Source organism: Neodiprion fabricii, chromosome 2, assembly GCF_021155785.1.
Source record: "Neodiprion fabricii isolate iyNeoFabr1 chromosome 2, iyNeoFabr1.1, whole genome shotgun sequence".
In the NCBI taxonomy this organism is placed as follows: Eukaryota; Metazoa; Arthropoda; class Insecta; order Hymenoptera; family Diprionidae; genus Neodiprion; species Neodiprion fabricii.
This window is the reverse complement of record NC_060240.1, coordinates 432,525-439,987: the sequence shown is the minus strand read 5'-3', so window position 1 is coordinate 439,987 and position 7,463 is coordinate 432,525.

Genomic DNA, 7,463 nt, shown 5'->3' with positions numbered 1-7,463 from the left:
AAGGATTCGACGGGGGGAAGACGGGCGAGGAATGAGCGCGGGATAACTTCGGGTCCAAAGCCAGGCTTGGAATGAGACTCGGCAAAGGGCCCTGATTGAATATCCCCCTCCCACCCCCTGCAGTCGGGAGGAAGCGTCTCGGGGCGACATTGCAGATACACCTCGCGAAATTAACCTCGAGATACCGCAAGAAATCCGTATAAGCAGTAAACAAAAATTGTCTCCAAAAACGTCCGGAAACGGTCTAAAATCATGGCTATTTTTAGGAGCTTTTTGTTTTGGTAAAGAAAATGAAAACACTTGGAGCAATTCGAGATTGAGGACTTTGTTATTTATGGTTTCAACAACAATTCCAAATTTTTTTATTGAAATTAATAACAAAATGGCGGCAGAAAAGATACAAGTAGCGAACGACTCCGAACTCGAGGGCTTTTCCGGTTAGACATAAAAATTCTTTTCAATTAAAGACACCTTCTCGGGTTCAGCTCGTAGTCCAAATATTAAAAAAAACATTTAAATGTATACGATAGGAACAAAAAAATTGTCAGAAAAATTTTTATAACAGAATTTTGGGATTGAAATTCAAAAATCTAGCCACAAGGTCGAATCGATAACCACGTTTCAAAGATTCCCCCCCACCAGTCCAAGCTTACCCCGCACCCTTAAATCCAGCTAATTGACATGTTTTTGAAATTCACGAGCTCTTCGAGAATCGAAAGAGTAATCATCAACCGTGCGGGATGATGAGGGGTGAGCAGGTGAAAACAAGAGTCGTCGACCGTCCTCCAGAGTTTGATAAATCAATTCCGCGAGACTCTCTCTCGGTGATGTGTGCTCGACGATTGCGACGGTTGCGGATAAAACCGCACAACGAGTTTTACAGCCCTCCGGAGTGTCGCATGCCTCCTCTTTCTAACCTACGCCGTCCCTCCTCCTATCCCTTCTATCCCCGCTCTCTTCGAGAAACTATTTACGCGTTGGCTCATCCACACCTGCATCGCCGTCGCATCGTTTCGCACTATCCGCGATATACTTTACGATCGTATTCCATTTATCGAGGGTGTTAAGAGCTTCTTCCCGTTTTGAGCCGGCGTGATTATCCCGTCAACTTTTCATCCCCAATGTGTAAGGTACGTACCTGTGTTTCAATTCGAGGCCACGTCGTCAATTTTCCGCCACGCGATAGGAGCACGTTATTTCTCATAATTTGGTAAATATTCTCACCCTCGTACAGACGACTGGTGTAAAAATTTCACCGCTCCCTTCCGCGAAGACATTTTCGGTTGGTTAATCCCGGCCGATGGGACGTCGTCCCCCGTATAGCTGCGCTTCTCGCCGTGTCCTCGGTTAAAACTTTATGAAAATTGATTGAAAATTTGCGACCCGGATGATGGGGGGGGGGGAGGGGGAGGGAAGGAGGAATTCCATCCTCTTCTGGAGGTTTGCCGCAAGGAGTGGGTAAACACCCCTAGGATTACAGGGAGGACGCCGAACACGGGAGACAAATGGCTAATTCCAAACCGAATTTGCGCCCCCATTACACCGATTCACTCGATTCCGCTCCAGAATTTGATTTATCCTCTGACCGTCACTCACAAGAAAGGTATCCCAAGTCGATCTCTCCGATTTGATTTCGTTTGTAATATGTTATAGTAGACTAAAAACTGAGCGACGCGTCCCTTCTTTCATCTGCCATTAAACACTTAAAAAAAAAATACACGTCGCTTAGTTTTTAGTCTACTACAACACATCACGAAAGAAATGAAATCGGAGAGACGGACCTGGGATACCATCCTTGTCAGCGGAAACTCTTCAAATATAATAATACCCACCTACAAATCACCTTATCGCCAATTACCTATTTACCGTAAGTTCGTTGACGTTGCAGCAGTCGAAGCTGCCTCGTCGTTGTCTCTCTTTCCAAACGATCATCTACGCGCCAGATGCCCCGGGGTCCGACTGTACAGGGACTCGTCATTGGTGTTCCGCCAACAAATATGCAAACTTGGTGTGTAACTATATTACCAAGAGTTACGAGGGTGTTTGCGCCATTCAAAAGTCTTCCGACGACGGTACGCGAAACCCGCCAAGACCGTTGCTGGTGTAACTGTGCATTAATTAGCACATGCCTACCTACCTCGTCCCAATGGCTTAAGTTCGCTTACGGCAACTGTTGCGATGCAATCAATGTTACGCGCAGTTATGCGTGATTACCATTACAACAACATTTATCGTATATGTACACTGTGCGAAAAACGTTAAATACCTTCGTGCAGCTCCTGTGTATAATACCAATGTATTTCAGTCCTACTTCGATCATTTTCTCCGATATACGGTAGATACACGAAATCGACAATTTCTTCCCTGTTAATTTGAAAGGCAACAGTTATGGCAATCATCGTTATACTAGCAATACGAAACCCATCGGTCGCTCTTTTAAGGCGAGACGGACAACCTGGACAGTCTGAAATCACACCTATTTTTACCAGTTTTATTTGTTTTTAATGAAAACACTTCGCGCAATTTTAATTTGACGGCTTTATTATTTATAGTTTCAAGAATATTTTGGAATTTTTTGATTGAAATTAATAACAAAATGACTGCATGGCGCGTATATGTAGCGAACGACCACGTTTTCAATCCGGTTGCGCAGACTCCTCGGTCAATTTTTATCGAATCGTCTTGAAATTTTGACACAATATCAAAAACTTTTTTGTTCGAAAACTGACATTTATTATTCATAATAGTACATATTCAAAAAGATGTTTTTTCAACATTTGGGTTACAAACTCGAACCCTAAAAGGTATTTTTAACTGAAAAAAAAATGTCCATCTGTTAGACATTTTGTGATTCATTTCGATAAAAAAAAATCCAAAACGTTCTTGAAGCAATAAATAATAAAGCCCTCAAACTCAAATTGCTCAAAGTGTTTTCATTTTCTTAAAAAAAAAAAACATTCCTAACAGACCGTCCAAGCTGTACCCCCCTTTCTCCTCCCCTTAAGCGACGATTGAGCTCCAGAGCCGCGGAAGTCAAAATCGTTCCTTCGGTAACTGAGAAAAAGTTCGCCTTTACGCGTTCCGATCAATCCCGACATTCTCCGTGTTTTTTCCCTCCCTTTTTCTAGTCCCGCATCCTCTAGCCACCCACGCACTCGGCGTGTTATATCATGTTACATATAATACTTGGGTATAATATAGGTCCACGTGGACATGCATGTGTTTCAAATGGTCGTGTACATCGCCATTATTCCCGCATGAAGTTGGGAACCGGCGGCTTATCGCCGACGGACAATAAGATGAATCTGAGGCCAGCAGGTCGCGCAAAGGACCTTTCAGGCTTGAACCACAAAGACTTCTGTCTATACCGGATGTACGACACTCACGTTTTGATTTCGTTCAAAATTTTTTCTGCAACCATCCCAACTCTGAAACATCGTCCTGAATTTTTTCTGAAATTATATTCAACTGGTTAATTATTAATAAATATTGCGAGTGATTTTGAAATGGACCTCTTTTCAAACTCTCAAACAATTCTCTAAGACTGCATTTTCTTTTCCAAAAACATTTCAAGACCAGGCCCACGATGGGCCAAATGTTCTCTGTTTTTATTTCAGAACTTTCAAGTCTTTTGATCTACTGAAACATTGTTTCAACGGTCTGAAAATTCCCAAAATATTCTCAAAATTCTGTGCTTCACTTGGTAGATTTCTAAACCAATTTCATCGTGAAACTGGTAAAAATAAAAATGGATGTGCAAAAAAAAAAAAAAAAGACAGAAATCGCTCAACGAAATGTTTGGAAAAGAAAATACAGTTTTTGAAAATTGAATAAAGGTCCTTTTCAAAATTACTCTCAATATTTATAAATAATTAGTCACATGAATAAAAAATCTTGAGAAAATGATGGTGAACTGTTTCAGAGTAGGGACAGTTTCAGAAAGAAATTTTCACAAAATCAAAAATGGTGAGGGTCAAACGTTTGTTGGTTTCGCAAAAAAATCCCCGTATATTATACAGATAAGTTTTCCAGAATTTTCTGATTTGCTGTAAAAATTCCCTATCCTTTGATTGTTGCAAGAGTTCTTGAGTAATTAAAAGACCTGCAGTTTCTTAAGACACTCCAAACTGAATTGGACATTTTATCGCCAAATTCCCAGGAATGACTTTCGTCAGTGCTGTAAGTCGAAAGAAGTAAAGCAAAAACGAAATAAGAACGATCGAATTATTTGGAATATGTTTTGCCTGGTCTGTTTTTCTTTTTTTTTTTTTTCAAAAGCAACCCTGCACACGCGAGCTTTCAAAAACCTCTCCTAGCTCCTTATATCTTTATCCTTGATATCAACGGTATGATAAATGATTCGTTGAAGAGACTTACACAAGGCCTACACAGGTATTTATTTGTCGCAAAGAGGTTAAAGTTGGCGCTCCGTTATGTTAACTCAGGGCAGACAGATATCTCCTGAATTTTAGAATATAAATAACACGCATATTTTCAAGCTTATATTCCTGCAGAAAGGTGCGCAGCTACGCACTGAATCATCCACGATAATAATTCAAGAGTTTCCTAAACTCCAACAAGCCTCGGATCTTCCTTCTATACATATATATTTATTTAAGTAGCCGTTTCTTCGCGCGGGCACCACGTGCGTTAATTAATGCAGCTTTTCATACTGCTTTTCAAAGAATCTTGATGGTAATAAATTTTGATGCTTGATTTGACCGTGAACGTGCGAGGTACCCATAATTTGTGTACGATTGATAACACCGGTACAACGCGAATTTGGATTCTGGTTTTTAGATGTCAAATTTTCATTTCTTCCACATAACTAATGATAGAAAAAATAGTTTTACTAGATAAATTTTGCGTTTGTAGGAAACAGAACGATGCTCCGGATTTAAAGAAAAATCACCAATTTTTCTCAAATATGTATTGTAAATAGAATTTTTGAATAAAAGTGATTCAAATGCGAAACTGAAGTTTAATGAATTGTTATTTACAATAAATGTTTGATAAATGAAATATCGTTTTGGTTTCTGCAAAAGCAAACTTTATACATATATTATAAAACTATTCGTTCTTTTATTTGTTACGTAAAAGAAATCAAAATATGATATCTATAACGCAAACTCAAAATTCCTGTGGACCGGTGATTATTTATCAACGCAAAAACGACAAACACATATCAACAAACAAAAGCTTACAAGTGACGAATGAATATTTTCTCCTGAAATTGAAAAATATTTTGAACGAAACCATAAATTATCAAAAAACTTATACGCCATTAAGACCTCGTACCGAAATTTAGAAAATTTTGGTTTCATATGCACCGTTTCGAAAAAAAAAACGCAATAATCGATCAATCGATTAATTTCCACCGATTGAATCGAATCGCGTTCGATTATTTTTTCGGCCCCGATTAATCAATGCATCGATTATTTTTAGCTCAGAGAGCACCGCCTTAACCCTGCTCTCCGCACCCTGCGCCGCTGTAATACCGCGAACCTACCGTAGGTGTCCATTATACTTGCAGCGTGTAATAGAGCCAGGCGCGATGCTCGTCGGACCAACGAACCGGGGGCGGGGGGGGCGGCGACCGCAAGCGGGTGATATCATATCGTATCAAAGTGGCGCGATGCGGTTGGCACCCCTGCCAAACGATAACTACCCTCGTCTGCGGGTCGGGGACTCGCGGCCCGCGCCCTCCGCCCCTCGGACCAAACCACCCTTTCACCCGCACTCCCCCGACAAGGAAGAAACGCGCGGATATCACAAGCGGCTGCAGGCTGCGTAACGAACCGCGGCGCGTAGCCAGCAGGCCCGTTTCGGCAACGAGCCTCGTAAGGCCTGGGTACTTACGATTAGCTAGGCGCGAAGACACTCGCGAGAATTTCGGGATAACCCAGAGAGCCGGCGGGAACCGCGTGGAACGGGGCCAAAAATATTATTCCGAAACTACGGACTTCGCGTATAACCGTCGCGTCGCCTCGTCGAGCCACCCTCTCTAACGGCCTCGTCGTCTACCTCCCGGAACGAACGCCGGCTGCCCGACCGACGCAGATGTCTACCTGCCATGGAACTTGGACCTACCAAGCAGCGATGCAACGAATCTAAGTTTTTAAATCTCGCGCCATTTCTCTGTGGCTAAAACGTTGACGACTGGACGGCCGACAGGCACACCGTGCGAGTCGCAAGCACAGATTAGCGCCGTTTGCATCTTGTTACGGAAATTGCGGAGCTGATCTTAACAAAGTCGATTGTTTGTTTGATCGTTTAACGACAAACTGATGACGGGAACAAATTAATTTTCAGGTTAGATTGTGATTCGAACGTGAAGAGCAACTTTGGTAATAAAAGTTTGTTATCGAAGTAATGTTTTCTTAGCTTACGTAATATTATTATCACAATTTTAACTAGCAAAATATAAAGTGTTTGCGTCAATCACATTCGCAAAATATGCGCACGATTTTTGCAAATGCGGATGCGATTGCGAATTTCGGGAAATATGCGAATATTCGTTACGTCACTGGTACCTACGTACCCGGTGCAATTTCCCACTCGTAAACGGATATGTAAAGTTTCCTCCCCGGGTGTAATATCCTTTCCCTTATTCTCGCTACAACCGAATCCTGCCGGGGCACCGCGTCCGCACCCTCCGCGACCCTTTTCCGTCTTTCCGCACGAAGTTGCACACGGTGCCAAATCAGGATACGAGTGAGAGGGGGTGGGGAAAGAAATTAGCCGGTTCGGGGGCTGAGGGTTACTAGCTTTTGGAAAATCCGCTCCGAAATACAAAACACCAGGCGCAAAAAGCTTATCCTAATTGCCGGTAATAAAGGGCGATTGTTGTTTTTGTTTTTCTTCGTTTTTCTGTTTCCAAACATTTTTTTTTTTTTTTTTTTTATCAGCCAGAGTTATGACTTCGCTTGGAACACCCGCTATCTCGTCTTCCCCGGGGCTAAAAACAATATCTACACCTACACTCGTTCTGCCGTCCCGTCACTCGCGCCCCTCACCCTCAACCCCGACCCCATATTCAGGCTGACCTCCCACGTCCTACCAAAACACCATGCCGAGCGAGAGCGAGTCGAAACGCCAAGTTTCAAGGGGCGAATGCTGAACACTGTGCACTCTTGGATGTCGTTGAGGGAGAGGCGTTTTTTTAGAAAAATTAGAAAAAATGCACACCAACAAGGTACGTATCTAAGCATCTCGGTGGGAGTGGAAAATTCAAATGGTCGATTAATAAAAGTAACGAAGTAGCGAATTTTCAAAGCCGCGAAAATCTAATCCATAGAATTATCGAAACGTATAGAAAATTCTAGTATAGAAAATTGAAGGTATGGAAACTCGAACACAGCAAACGGCAAAATCTAGAAGCTATATTCTGCATTTCGGCATTCCATGTTCTGAACTCTCTATTTTTTTGATTCTGCCTACTTTGACTTTCTACATTTTCAAAA